Raw genomic sequence first — 18,576 nt, 5'->3', positions numbered from 1 at the left:
CCCTAGAACCTCAGCACACCAATGATTTTCTTTCTGTTTTTGGGACAAAAATAAGATCTGATGTCTCATTTTTCGACTGTCTTTGACTCGTTAAGCGCCACTCACACACACATGGACACTTGACACCTCTGGTGAGAGAAAGGAGAGGATGAGAGAAAGGAGGGGGAGCTCTGTTATGGCCAAACGAAAACAGCTTAAACTAATAATAAGAAAAAGTATTTAGAAAAGAGGTAATTCTTTTTACTTTTTTTGCGGTTTGTTGGGGGAGGCGCTTGCGACAAGCGCGTTCAGCCCCATCAGCCCTGCCTGCAGGCTTAATTATAATTCCTATACGTCTTTTAACCTAATTTTGACCCCTCAAATCCCGTTTAAACTTGATGAAATTTGGCACGCACATTAAGACCCATGAAAAAAAAATTCTTGATGCAACAATGACAGCTGTAAGTGCTCCATAGTGCCACCTACAGGCAAAAAACAATACCCGCTCTAAAAAAATTCTCACGGCCAGTACGAACGTCCAAACATTGTGGAACCAAAACCCACGTGGCTTGTGGTCTACCTACATTTCATTCTCTCAGGCAAAGCAGCTATCTCTGGATAGAGAGAAAAGAGGGCAAGGTTTGATATGTGCGAACTTAAATAAACGGTGCCCCCTGCAGAGCCAAAAACAGCTTAAACAAATAGGAAATTTCTGTTCACATCTGACCACCATTTTGACCCCTTCAACCTTGATCAATTTTGATGAAATTCAGCAAGCACGTCAGGATCAATAAACATTTTTTTTTTAATGCAAAAATGACAAGTCTGGGTGCTCCAAAGCTCCACCTACATGCAAAAATGTCATAAGCCAAGAAATATAACATGCGCACGAAATACTAAATCACAATGTTATTCCTGGACAGTTTGTTGAGACAGTGAGTCGTAAACGCATTTGCGTGTGTAGGTGCAGGCCTGTGCACACATCATGGTACTTTTCAAGTAGAGCTGAGGGGTGAAGCTACTACTGAGCGAGGTATGTTGATCAGAAATCCAGATTTCAGCGTGTCACAAAGGGGTCTCTCTTTTAACCTGGCTAGATCACCTTGCTAACTGCAGAGCTAACACCAAACTCTGTTCAGAGTTCCAACTTAACATCGAATATAAAAGTTCCTTTCAATGGCCATCTTAATCAAAAGTAGCATCATGTGTGTCAGAAGCTCAGCTGAGGGAATACATAAGCTGCAACAGAACTCAATGTATCACATTGCCTAGGGCAGTGTTTCCCAACCTTGTTTGAGCCATGGCACATATTTTACATAGAAAAAGCATGCAGCACTTCACCAAATAAATACAGTATGTCAAAAAACGTATTTAATGAAAGATAATAAAACTGTAGTCTCAACGTACTCACTCAGTGTGAAGTCTGGCCCTGTTTAATTGAACACAAAGCTGATATTCTTGCAAGAACTGAGAAGAGCCCCACACGAAGATCTCCTTCAACTGCTCTGACTTTGTGAGTCTTTAAAGTCTTTATTATTTGAAAAGTCCAGCTCACATAGGTATTTTGCGGAGAAAGGGAGCAGAGCTATTTCAGCTCTGTTCCCTCCCATGTAGAGTTTAAGTTTGCTTGGAACCATGGCACCAAACACCAGGCATAACGGGATCAGCTTGCTTGGTTCCCCAGTAAAAGTGAATCCAAACGCAATATAACTTTCATTGTATTGTCTTTAGCTCACCTTTTTTTTGCTTTCTTCTGACCACTACTCATACTTGGGCCTTCATCTGGATCAGAATGTTCTTCAGGACCAGAGGGTTTTGATTGAGTGATTTTTCTTTTAAAATATTTATCCATCGCATATAACGGCCGCTGTCTCACTCAAAGCATCACTTACTCTGCTGTTTTAGCCGCAGCAGGTAGCTACACAGGTTCATTCACTACCTGTTGCCATTTCGTGAAAGAGTATTTAATTGTTCCGCCTGTCACTGCATGTTGCTGATAAAAAATTAAAGAATTTTGCATAAATTAATTTGTAGCTATCAGCAGTTTGAAAATGTTCATATCCTGTTATGTAAAACATACGTTTTTAATAAAAAAAAAAAAACATAAAAAAACAACAACAATAAACTATAAAGGCGACACGGTGGCGCAGTGGTTAGCGCTGACGCCTCACAGCAAGAAGGTCGCGGGCCCTTTCTGTGTGGAGTTTGCATGTTCTCCCTGTGTCCGTGTGGGACCTCTCTGGCTTCCTCCCACACTCCAAAAACATGCATGTGAGGTCAATTGAACACTCTAAATTTTCCATAGGTGTGCATGTGAGTGTGAGTGGTTTCTTCCACCACTATTAAACAGACTCTCAGGAAACAAAGAGCATTGATGGTACAAACATCAAAATGAGACACAAGATATTCACACAAATATAAAAATTAATATGTACATTGTGGTGTAAAAATATGTACTTAAGTGCATGTCTTCTTTTCTGATACTGATACCGTGTTGTTTACACTTTGTATACATCCACCGATAACCGTGATCCTCCAGAGCCTTGTACTTGGTGAACAATGAAATCTATCCAGGTGTTGTGCCAAGCTAGTTATCCCCAATATAATTTGTATCCCCTGGCAGCCGGTGAAGCGACCTGGCTCTCAATAGTCTATTGAAATGCCCCTCGCTAATAATGAATCAGAATGTCTTTGTACCTCATCCCCAATCTAAAGTAATACTTAATTATATCCCTGTCCATCCATGTTGTTCCGTAGTTCAGCGCTTCATCCTCTATTCCTCTGTCAGAGAAGCTGCGCTCGATTTGCTTACCCAGCTGTCCAGGAATCATGAATAATTTACGTATAACGTGTGCACGTTATACTATTTCGTGGGAACAAATTCGTATTTCGTGGGAACAAATTCGTATTTCGTGGGCACAAATTGGTATTTTGTGGGAACAAATTAGTATTTTGTACGCACATTATATCCATGTAGTGGCTACAATTTATTATCATTTTTTTCCCCCACAATGTCATGTCTGGGGCTCCGTAGTTTAAGCTGTCGCCTATAAACATCGTACACCGCTTGAACTACAGTCGCGGTAAGTAGAATTATTGGAAGCTCTGTTTCAATTCTTTCTCTCGCTCTCTCTCTCTTTATAAAATGTTTTTTTGTGATTCCATCAATGTGTTTTCACTTCTTGCCTTTATGTGAAGTAAAATTCCTAAAGTTTTGGATAATTCACTGTACAGCATTGTTCTCTGAAACTCCCAGTCACTTTACAAATTAATTTTCTGTCGGAGATTCTTGGCTCTGGCTGAGCGCACGTACGCTCGTCCCGGTGGGACGGTTATTATTCATATTACTCTAAAGCATGGTTTGGGCGCGTTTTCAGGAGTACTCTTTGGGTCGAGTCTCGTCGGTTGGGTTCAGTGTCTTGGTTTTCCACAAAGTATCAACTGTTGCCATTACTACTAAGAGATGGGCTTGACACGTCTTGATTCCACCAAAGTCCACCTTCTGTGATTTGTGAAATGACTCAGCTTGTGTATGAAATTGTTGCCGTGTTCGTTACCTACTTGTTGTGATGCCGACCATGCTCGCTCTTTTGCTGTGTCTCAATTCAGGGTCTGCACCCTTCAGACAGAGTGTCCTCCGTCTGAAGGAAACGTTCTTCGAGGACCCAGCCTAGATCGACGAACCAAACCCCGCCTTCCCTGGTAACCACCCGGGACGGTCTAGCCTTCGGTGTATTTCCTGGTTGCGTCACCGCCGTTCTCGCACGTCACCGCATCACAGCTGGCCAACACCGCTAAATACAAAACAGCTGGGAGAAACGAGAATGAGACAAAAAAGGAAGAGAGAAAGAGAAACACACTGACAGAAATACATAAATAAATAATGGATCCTAAGTTAGTCATGTAATTTTTTTTTTATTATTTTACTATATCCTGGAGGAAGAGGAGAGAAGGAGGACCTTCTTCTTGCGTTTACGCCGCCTGCGCCGGCGGGTGACATTTCTCCATCTGAGAGAGGACCGAGCAGAGGTAACGTTAAAACTTGTTTTTTGAGCCCACAGTAATTTTGTTTTTATTAGTAGTCAATTCACAGTTAGGGGTAGTTGGTATACAAGCAGCTTAGATGATGTAAATGTTAACAGGCTAACTGTAGATCTAGTTGTGGTTAATGCTATATAACCTTTGTTAACATTAAAAAAAGAAGAAAACCTGACCTTGATTTAGTATTAAAAATGGATATATTTTTGTCAGATATCATCCGAACCAGATTGAGAAGCCTCGACAGAATAATAATTGGATAAACAGATTCTGTGCCTATGTATTAAAAGCTCTTAAATTAACTTGATTCATGCTGTAAACCAAAAGTACGTAGTTATAGTTTAATGGTTTTTCTTCTCTTCTTCCATTCCTTCAGACCCGACCAATGTACTGCAGGGTCAACCTGGCCGTTCCTGTCCTGGACAGGTTTCTGAACGGGGAGGAGACCAGGCAGGACTTTCGCCTGAACAGAGAGTCCCTGGCAGTGCTGCTGAATCTGCTCAACCAGGACCGGCGGCATGGATGGGGTGCCACACTTGAGACCATAGTGTTCCTGGCTAGTGGGACATCGTACAGGGTGGTTGCCCGTGTTTTTGGGATGCCTCGCTCCACTGTCCACCGGATCGTCCACCGAGTTACTGAAGAGGTGGTGGCCATTCGCCAGAAGGTCATCCCCCTCCCAAAAACTACAGAAGACCTGGCGGCAGTAACTCGGGGGTTTGCAGGGCTGGCAAAACGCCAAGCTTTTTCCAAGGCTTCTGGTGCGATCGACGGCTGCCATGTTAGGGTAAAGCTACCAAGCGGCGCTGATGGTCACTGCTACATCAATAGAAAGTTGTTTCCTTCAATACTATTGCAGGCAGTTTGTGACCATCAGGGCCGCTTTTTGGACACGTACGTGGGCTGGCTGGGGTCGGTGCATGACGCCAGAGTACTCCGGTACAGCCTACTGTATAGGCAGGCTGCCTACCTCCTCCAGGACACTTCATCCTGGCAGACGGCGGGTACCCACGCTCTATCATTGAGCGTGCCTTTGGAATGATGATTTTTTTTTTTTTTTTTTTTTTTTAAAGCGCTGGAGGTGCACCACACCTTTGTGCCTCAGGTAAGGCCTAACAAAGCATGACTCCTGTTTTTGAGTCCTGAAACAGTCAATCAAAACTAATGAATAATCCTTGCTTATTTTAGGTCATAACAGCATGTGCCGTCCTGCACAACAACTGCCTGGGAGCTGGTGACATCATGCCCCCAGAAGATGAAGTGCAGGACGTCATGCCGGAGGTTGAGGGGGAGAGCGGGCGAGAGGCCCATAGTGGGGCTCCATGGCGGGACCGTCTGTCTGCACAGTTGTCTGCTCTGGAGGAGGTTAACCCTGATCACGACTACATATGTAGTTGGTAAGTAACATAACTTTAAAGCCAATTATTCCTACTTGAAGTGTTTTGTAGATGGTTTTGTTTGTTGTAATAATTGATCATATTTATATTATTAAAGTATGTAATAATCTTTGCCTCTTTCTCAAAATATTCTTATTGACATGGCAGCCGTTGATCAAGTCACCCTGCAAACCCAGGACAATCCGGTGGAGTTGGGCGAGGCAGAAGAGGAACACCCTCCTCAAGATGTCTATTGTGGCACCCCATCCATCCCAGCAGCACTGCCAGGGAAATAGATTTAAATGTTTATTAGTTCTGTAAATAGTTGCACATGTTGATATTTGTTTTACATTAAAACCCTTCTCCATGAAAGCATCACTTGATGCTGTCTATTAACACTTTTATGAATTGTACTTAAGTTGCAAGTACTTGATGCAAGATAACATGGGAGAACGTAACACTATTTATATAAACACTATTTTTTAACAAACAAACTTCTTCAACAATTTAGAACATAAATATAAAATGACAAAGAATAAATTAACTATAAACAATAAATACAAAACAAATTTATCTCTGCTCCACCAGCCTCTCGAGGAGAACATTCTTTCAATCCTCTCCCCGCCTCCCGGAGAAGGCACATGTCCTCGCTCTGCTGCTGCATATCCTCCCTGAGGAGGGCGAGGAGTTCGTCCTCCCTGTCCCTCCTCCTCTTTTTTGGGGGTCCCGGGAGTTGTTGACTCCTTCCCTCTTCAGGGTCCTCCTCCTCTTGGTCACCCACCGCTGCAACTGGCTCTGGTGCGACCTCAGGGAGGGATGCAATTAGGACGGGGGGGTGGAAGGCCTTTGTCCTAGCACCTCATCCATTAGGTGAAACCAGGGCCAGGTTGCAGCAGTGGGCTTCCCGCTCACTCCCTCGCCAGTCCTTGGGTATTTGCAATCCTAAGGCAGTGGCAATCATTCACGTCAGCAACGTGTGTATTTGCATGGTTAAAACAAATGAGTTAATTTCCACGTCATTCAAGTCCACACCCACCTTTTTTTTTTTTTTTGCTTGCTGTGGCTCCACAGTCCCCAGCAGGCCCAAGATGTCCAATACAATTTTAAACAGAGAAATAAGAGAAAAGTTAAGGACAAGATCACATAAAGAAACTATTATGATTCATTGATTGAATGATGATCTATTTATTTATTTACTCACTCCAAACGTTCTACTGGACTTCAAAATTTACAGTCTATGTAAATTCAGAATTTTATTTTGGATCAAGATAAAATTATATAAATTTATTATATTTCCTTTTATGTACATTAAATGAAGCAACCCCTGAAACTCAAACATTTGAAAGTGCAACGCTCAAGCATGTTTTAACTAAATTTGGGGTTTTGGTTTGACATGTATGGCGTTGGATGTTCAAATGAGCACAAACCCAATGGTAAAAACTTTGATATTACGCAAAATTTGAATACTTCATATTATATAATTGATATACTTTACATTTAAAGGTTGTGTGGACAGGAGTTGCCGCCATTCTTGTTAAATGCCCAGGTTCCCAGGATGCTTTGCGTGCTGCTGCTGCAGCAAAGTCCATATAATCAAAACTAAATCTAGTTCTAAGAAGTTTACAAAATCAAAATCACTCACAAGGAGGAAAAGGCTAAACTAAAAATAATAATCTACTCTACAGAAGAGAAAGGAACTCATAACATAAATCAACAGACAATATTTATCTGCCAATAACAAAACTTATCATTAATAATAAAAAAAAATCACTCGCTCTCAATGACCAACTGGCTTACAGTGTAATCTTTGGGCTGTGGCTGTGATCGGGTCCAGGGTTAGCCGTGACCAGCAAGGACACTCTGGCACAAGACAAGGGAAACGCAGACCTTTTAAACACACAGGGTAACAAGGCACAGGTGGAAACAATGGGTAATTGGGGCAGACGCACAGGTGGAACATGAGGAGGGGGGGGCGCGATCTGAAACGAGAGGAAGCTGAGTTAGTCCGTCAAAATAAAACAGGAAATGACGAAAAAAAAAAACCAAGACAAGACAAAACCTCACCACGGTGTGACAATATCACAGATTGTGATTTGGCTTAAGAAAAACTTTCAGTCAGGAGTTTCTCTTTCTTTGTTTTACCCCCCTGCCGAAAAACATGGACAAAAAGGCAGCTGAACAGACACAGACAAAACAGAAGACACCGGGACAGCACCGACAGCCAACCATTAAAAAGCAAGATGAGTCAGCAGTGGATCATTCTCCAGATGAGTTGGAGTCGGAAGGCGCAGTGGATCAGTTGGGTGATGAATCAGAATGCGACTCTTCCAGCATAGACATGGGAAACAAATATACAGTGGTCCCTCATTTATCGCGGGGGATACGTTCTAAAAATAACCCGCAATAGACACAATCTGCAAAGTAATCAGCTTTCTTTATTTTTTTTTTTACAATTATTATACATGTTTTAAGCCGTAAAACCCCTAACCACACATTTTTATATACTTTTCTCAGACAGGCATTAACATTTTATCACATTTCTCTCTTATTTAAACACTCTCAAAGTTCAAACTTCCGTGATTTAAAAAAATAAGTACAAGATTAGTAAATGAAACCAAAGATCAAAACCTGTTTTCAAGCCCAAACATTTTTAACAAATTTAATTTTAATGATCAATCTATGAGATTTGACACATAAGAAATTATTACCAGTAACTCACGCGTATTTCACAGTTCCTCTGACGGTGAATACTGGCTAGCCGAACGCATTATGTACTGTACTGGAGACACTGCACGGAGGAGATTGATTGACAATGGTGCAGTAAAGTACAGTCCTTTAGCTAATCAGGATGCAGAACACGTGTGCTTCTCCCTTAGCCAATGTTGGTTGCAGCTCTGTTTGTGTGGTTGTGTACACAGACCATAACCCCTTAACCTTTCTGTCCAGAATGTACAACCAGAATCAGCGGTTAATGAGATGGGCCCTCATTATCCAAAACTACAACCTGGAGATAAAACACAAGAAGGGCATAGATAATGTTCTTGCAGATGCATTGTCCCGTGCATAAGAGTTGCAGTTTTTGTGTTTGTTTCTACACACACAGCTATGTTTGAACAAACGTAGGTTAAGTTTGTTCTTGTTGGTGGGCGTGTTACGTTCCACTTCTTGTTTTAGCTGTACTGTGTTTCTTGGGTTTGTTTTGTTCAATCTCTCCCTCCCTCTGTCGCTCTCTGCAGGCCTGAATTCGCCATCACCACCATCATCTGCTGCGTCTCCCAGCCACCTCACCTGCTGCTGATCAGAGCAACCATCAGCTTCATCCACCCACCCTGGCTTCATTGGTCAGCTGCTGCTGCTATGGCTCCGCCTTCATCAGTGCAACCTTCTGCTGCTCTATAAAAGGGCTGGGTCCACATGACCGCTGCGCCAAACTGAGTGAAGTCGTTCCCATTTGTTTATCCTAGTTTTGCCAGTTTGTATGCCCTGCCTTGGGACAGGTAAGAAAGGGGGCCTCCATACATAGGCATCAAGTAGGCTTCCAACTTTATTAGTCACATCAGGTAAGGGGTGGTTGCCACCTTTGTATTTAATTTGCACGGACAGAGTAGTTAGGCAGGCAGGCTTTTGTTTTCTTGGAATGTTAGTTAGTTAGTTAGTGTGTGTTTCCCCCCCTAGCTGCTTGAGGTTATTATTCTGGCAACACCCAGGGTCCCCTGGCAGTGGCTTATTTTGTTTTGGTACGTTTTGACCCTGTGCCCGGCGTGTATATCTTGTAAATAGCTTCTTAAAAAAGAACAAGAGTAAAAACACATTCCTACTCCTAATCCCGTGTTGACCCTCTTATTTTGCCTCCTAAATACTTGGCGGCCCTCTGGTTTTTAATTTATGTTGCAACCCTTGACCCTAGACTAGCTGGGTTCATAACAATGCTATTGTATATTTGTTATTATGGTGTATGTTTGTCACAAAGTAGGTGCACCTCATTAATTCATGTCTGTTCATGCAACCCTGTTTTCCCTGTATTTCTTCTCTTTCGTTTATATATAGACAGTTTGACCACGGGGCCGTCACAGGACAAGGCTCCTAAGTTGGACGGTGGAAATGGTTAGATCCCTTTGTGTATTTATTATTGTGTACATTTGGCACAAGTGCACCTTATATTTTTTTCCTGTATTTCTTACCTTTTGTTTATATACAGCCAGTTTCACCATGGGGCCGCCATAGGATGGTGGGAATGGTAAGATGCAATTGCATATTTGTTATTATCGTGCACATTTGGCACAATTAACAATTTTCATTCATGTCTGTTCATGCAACCCTAACTGATTTTTTCCCTGTATTTCTTCTCTTTTGTTTGTATATAGACAGTTTGACCATGGGGCCTCGTGACAGGACAGGACAGGACAGGACAAGGCTCCTAAGTTGGACGGTGGGAATGGTAAGATGCAATTGCATATTTGTTATCGTGTACATTTGGCACAATTTTCATTGAGGTCTGTTCCTTGCAATCCTAACTGATTTTCCCCCCTATATTTCTTCTCTTTTGTTTGTTTCTATGTTGACAATAACAGTGACAAGGAAGACACGATCTAAAGCTTACCCTTAATTTTAGGATAAAAAGAAAAACACAATAATAATAATAAAATGTAATTATGTACTCCCATGCATTGTGAATTCATTTCTTATTGACATAGACATGTAAATGGTATACTAATTTTATTTCTGTTGATAGGGCTGTGGGCATATAGTTTTCATCTTTTAGCATCAAAGTTCAACCACGCACACACACACACATACGTATGTACAGACACACACACCCTGCTAAAAACGTGATCAGAATAACACCTTTTAATGAAATTGTCAGTTGTGTTTTCCACTTGTAATCATTCATAAATACTAAGGTTAAGAATGTTTTACGTGCAGCTGAATTATTAACTGGCACCTTTAAGATTCCTGGGACAGGAGAGACACACAGAATTAAACTGGTGAAAGGTAATTGTTTGTACTTTCGGACTGTTTGTTCACAGCTTTAACTCAGACAGTGACAACAAAAAAAAAAACAAGAATTCAATTGATCTACTCCTCTATGGTCTTTTTTCCAAAATTCAGTTCATGCAAAATAAAATGATAGCGGCCTAAAACATGATAGATGTCCAAAAAATGTGCAAACAATGCATACTTTTATGACTACACGTAAAATGCTTAGATTGTCACGGTCTCCAAGCCAACGCCCCTAGTCTCCAAGCCAACGCCCTTTGATATTGATAGCCAACAATCTTCCCCTATTATCTTGATAGCCAACAATCTTCGCCTTTGATCTGCACTGCCTTTATTAACCAGTCTCCCGTGTTCCCCCATTGCCAGATTATCTGTTTTGCTTTGCACCAGTAGTCCAGCGCCTGTCTCCTTGTTGTACTCCTTTGTTCCCCGGTTGACAACAGCTCGTCTCCGACCCTGCCTCCGCCTCGTCCTTGGACCGACTCCCCGGTAACGACCCTGCTCGGCTCCCAAGCGCCTGTCTCCTTGTTGTACTCCTTCGTTCCCCGGTTGACAACAGCCCGTCTCCGACCCTGCCTCCGCCTCGTCCTCGGACCGACTCCCCGGTAACGACCCTGCTCGGCTCCCAAGCGCCTGTCTCCTTGTTGTACTCCTTCGTTCCCCGGTTGACAACAGCCCGTCTCCGACCCTGCCTCCGCCTCGTCCTCGGACCGACTCCCCGGTAACGACCCTGCTCGGCTCCCCAGCGCCTGTCTCCTTGTTGTACTCCTTCGTTACCCGGTTGACAACAGCCCGTCTCCGACCCTGCCTCCGCCTCGTCCTCGGACCGACTCGCCGGTAACGACCCTGCTCCGCTCTCGAGTGCCTGTCTCCTTGTTGTGCTCCTTCGTTCCCCGGTTGACAACCGCCCGCCTCCGACCTTGCCCCCGCCTCGTCCTCGGACCGATTCCCCGGTAACGACCCTGTTTGGCTCTGACTACGTTCCTCGTCTGCCCCGTCTGGATCCTGTCGCTGTCATCGACCTCTGCCCTTCCCCGACGCCGATCTCGCCTGCCTGTCTCACCGCCTGCACTGGTTCTCGACCCTGGACTGCCCGACCTCTCCGATCCTCGACCTCCGCCCGTCCCCGACGCCGATCTTGCCTGCCTCTCCCACCACCTGCACTGGTTCTCGACCCTGGACTGCCCGACCTCGACTCTTCAATAAACCTTTTGAACTGCATCAGTGGTTGTCGTGCATTAGAGTCCACCAACACCTGACATAGATAAAACATACACATGCTTAATTTCCTGTTATCTCACATCTACTGTCACTGGTAGGAACTGAATATGAATATATCACAGGCAATTGCACTTTGTTTTCTGCTGTCTCCAATATTACAATTTTATGCGCTGAAAAAAGTGTAAGTCAATCAACAATGTTTACCAGCCTCTAAATCAGGGGTGTCAAACTCATTTTGGTTCACGGGCCACATCGAGGAAAATCTATTCCCAAGCGGGCCGGAGCGGTAAAATCATGGTATGGCGATAACGTAAAAATAACAACATAACTTCCAGTTGTTTTTCTTTGTTTTACTTTGTCCGTGTTCTTTGAGCACTCTTCACTCTGCATCAGTGTTGCCAACTCCTCAGTAAGGAAAGTCACTATTGGCTGTCCTAAAAGTCGCTCAAAGTTGCCAAATGACCTCATCATCTAATTTGCATAATAATCTCCCCCATCTTGTTCATCATGGGAATGAACCTGATAATCTCTGCAGCGATAACGTCAAGAGGACCGAGGACTGCAGTAGGAAGTCAACAGCCAGCAATAAGGGCATTCATGGATGATCTTACCGTGATAACACCAACTCACGTGCAGGCAAGATGGGTCCTGGCAGAACTGGATCGTATGGCTGCGTGGGCGAAGATGATCTTCAAGCCCAAGAAATCAAGGAGTCTGGTGATCCAAAAGGGGAAAACAACGGAAAAGTTCAAGCTGCTTGTTCAGGGGGAAGCAATCCCAAATTTGGGATTCACTTGAGGCCATAGGCCACTAGTGTCTTTTAAATGGCACATGCAGCAGCAGTGCTCATATTTTGTGTGTATATTCTATTGTCCTTTGAAATAAAGCTTTTTGATCAGAAAAACGTGTGTAATTCATCTTTGGGTGACATATATGTACATTATACATATGATAATACACTAATAATAATAAATAAAAGGAATAAAATAAATACAATAAATAAAAATAATATTTAAATTTAAATTAAAAATAAGAAGCTCCTCCCTACACACTGGACCAATGGGAAGGGGTTTTTATAGGAGGGGCAAGACATTGTTCTACCTATCCAGAGGAAGACTGTTGACCAAGGTGTGAAATGTAAATATTCCCTAGCAAGCACCCAGGGGATTATTCACCATGGCAACCAAGTGTGAAATGCAAATAGCTGTGGCCCCCACCAAAACTGGTATGTATCCAGGAGTATCCAGGAGTATTCCGGTCCGTGTAACAACAGGGATACTCCTGGATACTCCTGAATATCTGGGCTGTATCCAGGAGTTTAAAGGAATATTCTGGCCCGGATACATGGCTTTTCATGCAGTGAAACATCCAGAGGAACCCTATTAAATGCCTTGGAAAGTGGTATGATGATTCCCTGGCAGATAAAAACAGCATCTCCAGCACCGAAAAACAAGTGGAGGATTGGCTGGAAAGAATTGACAAGTCTGGTCTGCCTGGGAAATATAAGTGCTGGATCTACCAGCATGGCCTACTCCAAAGACTTATGTGGCTTCTCACAGTGTACGAAGTGCCTATAACAACAGTTGAAGGGATCAACAATAGGGTTCAACAAGCACCTTCGAAGATGGTTGGGAATACCCCCGAGTTTTACATCTATGGGGCTCTACATAAGGTCGGGTCAGCTACAGCTCCCCTTGTCTTCAGTTGTGGAAGAGCTTAAAGTCGCCAAGTGCAGACTTTCCCTGATATATAGGGACTCCAAAGATCAACTCATCAGGGAAGCAGGAATAAGAACAAGATCCGGCAGGAAGTGGGCCGCCAGCACCGCCATTAACCAGGCAAAATCTTCTCTCAAGACCAGGGATACCATCGGAAGTCCCTGCACTGGAAGACAGGGTCTGGGAACATAACATTTCCAGCAGTGGTCCAAGTCCACTCCCAGGGAAAGGAGGACGATGATCCAGGATGAAGTTCGGAACCTTGAGGAAGAAGGAAGAAGAGCTAAATCCGTCGAGCTCGCAACTCAAGGTGCCTGGACAAGGTGGAACCTTCCCAAGAGGACCATCACGTGGAGTGAACTGTGGAGGTTGGAGCCTTTCCGTATCTCGTTTCTGCTCCGAGCAGTGTACGACACCTTACCAACTCCAGTCAACTTGCACGGGTGGGGAATGAGGGAGGACCCGCTGTGCAGGTTGTATGGCAGTAAAGGGACTATGGCGCGCATTCTTTCAGGGTGCAAAACAGCATTGACCCAGGGAAGATACAGGTGGCGCCTTGACAAGGTGTTGGCACTGCTCGCAGACATCTTGGAGCAAGAGAGGAGAAAGAAACAGCCATCCAAAACTAGACCACAGCCGAGCACCATCACCTTCGTGAAAGCAGGTCATAGACCAGTTGTCCAAGGCCAAGCCAGGCAAAACCTCCTGCTGTTGGCCCAGGGTTGGGAGATGGAGGTCGACCTAGGGAGGAAGCTCAACTTCCCAGAGGCAGTACTGTCCACCACTCTGAGACCAGATATAATTATGTGGTCTCCAGAGGGAAAGAAAATCATGCTGGTGGAACAAACTGTGCCGTGGGACGAGGGCTGTGAGGAAGCGGCAGAGAGAAAGAAAACCAAGTACCAACAACTTGCCCAGGATTGCCGGGACAAGGGGTGGACAACATGGCTGGTTACAGTGGAGGTTGGATGTCGAGGATTCCCAGCGCAATCTGTGTGGAATCTAATGACAAAGGTCTGATTGAGAGGCCACTTGAGGAAAACAGCTGTTCGAAGGTTGGGAGAAGCGGCAGAGAGAGCCTCCTGTTGGCTCTGGCATAAAAGAGAAGACAACAGCTGGAAGCCTGGATGAGAGGGGCAGTGATCTGGCCAATCACGGCTGACCCGCCAACCGGAGAGTGTTGTGGTTAAGGGTCGAAACACTCGATGAACTTTGGAGACCACCTGATGACCTCTCATCCAGGCCAAGGCTTTATCCATTAGAAATGGATTATAATAGCATCTTTGATGTATTTACAAACTCAACAATTTGCACTTGATTGCAACGTAACAACACCAGGAAAAGTCACTAGATTTGTCGCTAGTCGCTTTTGACAAAAAAAAAAGTCGCTATGGGGAGAATAGCGACTTTTTGGGGGGAGAAAGTCGTCAAGTTGGCAACACTGCTCTGCATCAGCTTTGTCTGTTTCGACAGAGACATTTTGGGGCAATGAGGGCAGCCAATAGGAGACGTGAGTGGCTGATTTGCTCAGCCCCAGTATTGAGTTTGTTTGCGAAGCAGAAACTATATTGCGTCACCAAGTGGACACATTTAGAACAGCACTTTCTTTGATTGAAAAATTGCAGTTTTTATATTTTGCAAAATCATCTCGCGGGCCGGGGAAAAACAGTTTGCGGGCCTGATGCTGCCCACGGGCCGTATGTTTGACACCCCTGCTCTTATGGGGCGTCCCCATAGCATCGCCTCGCTGCGCCTCGCCTCGCCACTGTTCGATTGTGTCCCCACCGCCCCGGGTCCACGAGACCGTGGGCGGAGTCGACGCGGTAAAGCGGGACAATGTTTTCGACGGCATTATTTCTGCAATACACAACAGCGCAGCGATGGTTGTTGTGTCGACGTGTGTGGCAGTGTGTATTGTTGTAATGGCAGAGTGCACTCTGTCCCTCATGTCCCATGCACGCCCCGCCGCGTCATGTCATTAGTGCCTCCGCGTTTATCGCAGTGCGGCTCGGTCTATCTGTTTAAAATGAGGCCGCAGGCCTGGACCCTAGCAATGAGCCTACAGTCTTGGTGTGTGGTGGTGGGGAGTAGTAGCGTGGGGCGGCGTGTCACGGTTGGTCTTTAGTGAATATATGTAACACACCGTCTAATTATTTCATCATGTATTTAATTGGTCCATGGTCCTGTGTTGTAGCACTTGATGCTTTTATCTGTAAAACCTGCTCTTTAGAGTCTGATTGTTAGTGATGGCTTTCTGACACTGAGGCTTTGATGCAAGCTTAGAATCCTGGGCAAGAATTCCCACGAACCACTGACTCAGAGCTTGCTTTGGTGCAAAAAAAAACAAAAACAAAGACCATACAATAAAAAAAAAAAAGTCAGGTCAGATATGATGTTGGAAGCAGTAGCTGCTTCATTGTCTGAATGAATCACTTAACTGGTTTGTCGTCAGATCACGTGAATCGTCTCGATTCTGACAGATGAGTGGCTGCAGCACTTTTGCATTTTAACCCCTCAATACAATATAACTCCTCTTAAAATGGACACATTTGTAGGTTTTAGTTGGTTTTGTTGCATTATTGCTGGTGGATTGCGTTCGATCACATTATTACGCCATCAAGTAAGAGAGGTCGCTCTGACATGTGGAAACACTTCACTCTGCTTGCTCCATCTTTAAAAATACAAAATCACTACACACACACATATATATATATATATTCCTTACTATTATATTACTTATTTTTATACATTTACAGACTGCCAAGGTACTGAAACATTTCTATTGTTTGATGCTATGTGTTACAACATTATATATTATTCTCCTGTTAATCTTATATTTTCCATTGCCAGTTATTTACATTGTTTGCCATCTTTCATTTAAATGTTCAGATGCCGAAAACAAAGGCATTCCAGCGCTCCCTCGCTGCCAAACAACGCATGGAGCAAACGTTAAAATTGACAGCGTTGCCACCTGCCAAGGACTTTGAGCCTCGTGAATATTTCACTTTTTCTAATCTCTTTTTCTGTCTGTGTTGCTATGTCACAGTCAAGGTACATGGGGGAAAAAAAGATTACTTTTTCACTTTTTCCTCTGTCAATCTAAAAAGGGCACGGTACTGGTTACCGACATCGGTTGCGAAGATGGCCTGCTTCGCTCCTGACTGACAAGCAGATCAAGCTTGTCCTTCAAACCCATCAGCCAGACAAGAAAGTGTGACTTGTGGTTTTGTCAAGACACGAGAAACTATGTAATTTATCTGTCTAACAAGCACAGTCTCTCTTCCTGTAGAATGTTCTGGTGGTAGTTCTGTACCTGGTGCTACAACTTCTGAGATCAGGACCGAGGTGCTCCACGCTGCTGTGCCATTCACACCTGACGCAGTCTGTGTGGTCGTCATTAGTAACAACCTGAAAGAGGGTACCGTCACAGACTTCGGCCGGGATTTTGCAGCACTCCTGGCAACTGTGTGCAGCCGCTGGCCCAAGGTGTGTTTGCCTGCCACTAACGGCACCAAAGTTGATGGCATGCCTTTCATCATTACATCTTTTTGTTAAGAATATATTCTTGACAATCTTTTTCTTTTCTTCTCTTTTAGCTCTTTGTGCTCGACTTCCCGACACGTCTGAATGTCAAGCCGGACCTGCAGGCAGCACTGTGTCAGGAATACCATCGAGTGTGTGTGTGTGTGTGTGTGTGTGTTTTTATGTTTGGCAAATCACAGCACTGATAGCTCCCAGAATTTAAAATGTATTTCAGGAAAAATATAAAATATAAATGCAGCGCCAAGAAACAGCTCCGCGAAGCAAGGAGGTTAAGGTGGGTGGTCAGCGGGGTTGTGTCGGAGGAGTTACCGGACCGTTAGGAGGCGGAGGTTAGGGGGGGTGGATACAACTGTGGTTTAACCGTCCGTCACATAGTTCGGCAAAGCAGCTTCGCAAAACTGGGCGATACAGCGCCGGAAAACAGCTCCGCGAAGCAAGGGGGTTAAGGTGGGTGGTCGGCGGGGTGTTGGAAGGGTTACCGGGCCGTTAGGAGGCGGGTGAGGGTGGAGGGATACCTGGGGTATAATCGCCGCAAAGCTCGGCGAGACAACTCCGTGAAGGGCATCCCCTTAGTCCGAACTGTTTTTTGGGTGTTTGTGTGAGTTTTAATAGTCTGACGGTCTGAAAATTCTATGTTCAATGATGTTCAATGTCAAGTAATTAAAATGATCTACGCAGAGCCGATATGTCCAAAAGGAGAAGAATAAAGCCTTTACATGACACAAAGGCACATATCCTTTCTGGCACTGACAAGTCTGGATTTATGGCAAGACTTATCGACAATTACAAAGGTAAGTGGCAGAATGTTCTTTGACGCTAAAGCAAAACCATTTATTCTAAACAGAGTTTAGGTTCAGATTATAGGTTTTTAGCAGTGATGAAAATTTTCAATCAGACCTACTGATAAATATTTTACAATCCAGGCAAGATAGTGTGCTTTGTTGAAATATTCTACTGAAGTGTCCGAGTGAAGTAGAGGCTATTGCTGTGACAATGAAATGAGTATTATCTCTTCAAAAACTAAGCCAACTGAATGAGCCTGAGTGAAGGAGGCACTCAGAGATTACGTCAATTTTCAGTTCAAAAGTTAGTAAATCAATCTACAAGACCCCCAGTGCTGATAAAGCAACTCCAGACCAAAAGGACAACAGCACCAGTGAATCATAACTAAAACCTGCTGAAATGAACTACTTTCAAAGCAGAATGAAGAGGGATAAAACATCTACATTACAAAATATTAATAGTAGATATTAATCACGTGTGTGGAATTCAGTTCTTGTTCTTCACCTAGCCTGTTTTTGGGAACAAATTTACTTTTTACTTTTTATTGTTATTTTAATGTCTAAAATTGTGCAGAAGCCCCTTTAGTAGCACTTTCTTGTTATTTTTCTATTTTGGAATCTGAATGGGTCATGGATCAATGACATTCTGATATATGTCTGATACAGTGCTGGTCTTTCAAGGAGGGGAAGCTCATTTTCAGCCTACATCATAAAATGCATTAGTTTACTTGGACGTAAATTCTACCCTCAATTCCTTTCAAGAAAATGACCTGTGACCCTGTTTTACCAACTAGCCGTCTTTTCCAGGGACTTCACCAGTGTCCTTTCAATTGCCAGCAGAGCTCGGCTGCTGAAACTGCCTTAGCCCATTGTGATGGGGGTTCAAGACTTCAGTTGCTTTAAACAGGAGAAGCTCCTCTC

General features: G+C 43.9%; 2 long non-coding RNA genes across 2 annotated transcripts in view; both read left to right on the top strand.

The window, feature by feature from the left end:
- The window catches only part of LOC142890623 (uncharacterized), a 99,187-nt gene that overhangs the window by 25,066 nt on the left and 55,545 nt on the right, over window positions 1–18,576 (top strand). The gene's annotated exons all lie outside the window — the stretch shown is intronic.
- On the top strand, window positions 16,094–16,635 carry LOC142890803 (uncharacterized). The gene is made up of 3 exons (XR_012927125.1): window positions 16,094–16,322; window positions 16,438–16,541; window positions 16,620–16,635. It is a non-coding gene; the product is annotated as an uncharacterized LOC142890803 (long non-coding RNA).

The sequence above is a fragment of the Nelusetta ayraudi genome, unplaced genomic scaffold (genome assembly GCF_046127955.1).
Source record: "Nelusetta ayraudi isolate G7.1 ecotype Tasmania unplaced genomic scaffold, CSIRO-AGI_Nayr_v1 ptg000003l, whole genome shotgun sequence".
Lineage (NCBI taxonomy): Eukaryota > Metazoa > Chordata > Actinopteri > Tetraodontiformes > Monacanthidae > Nelusetta > Nelusetta ayraudi.
Note: the sequence above shows the minus strand (reverse complement) of the source record. Positions and strands in the feature narration are given on the sequence as shown.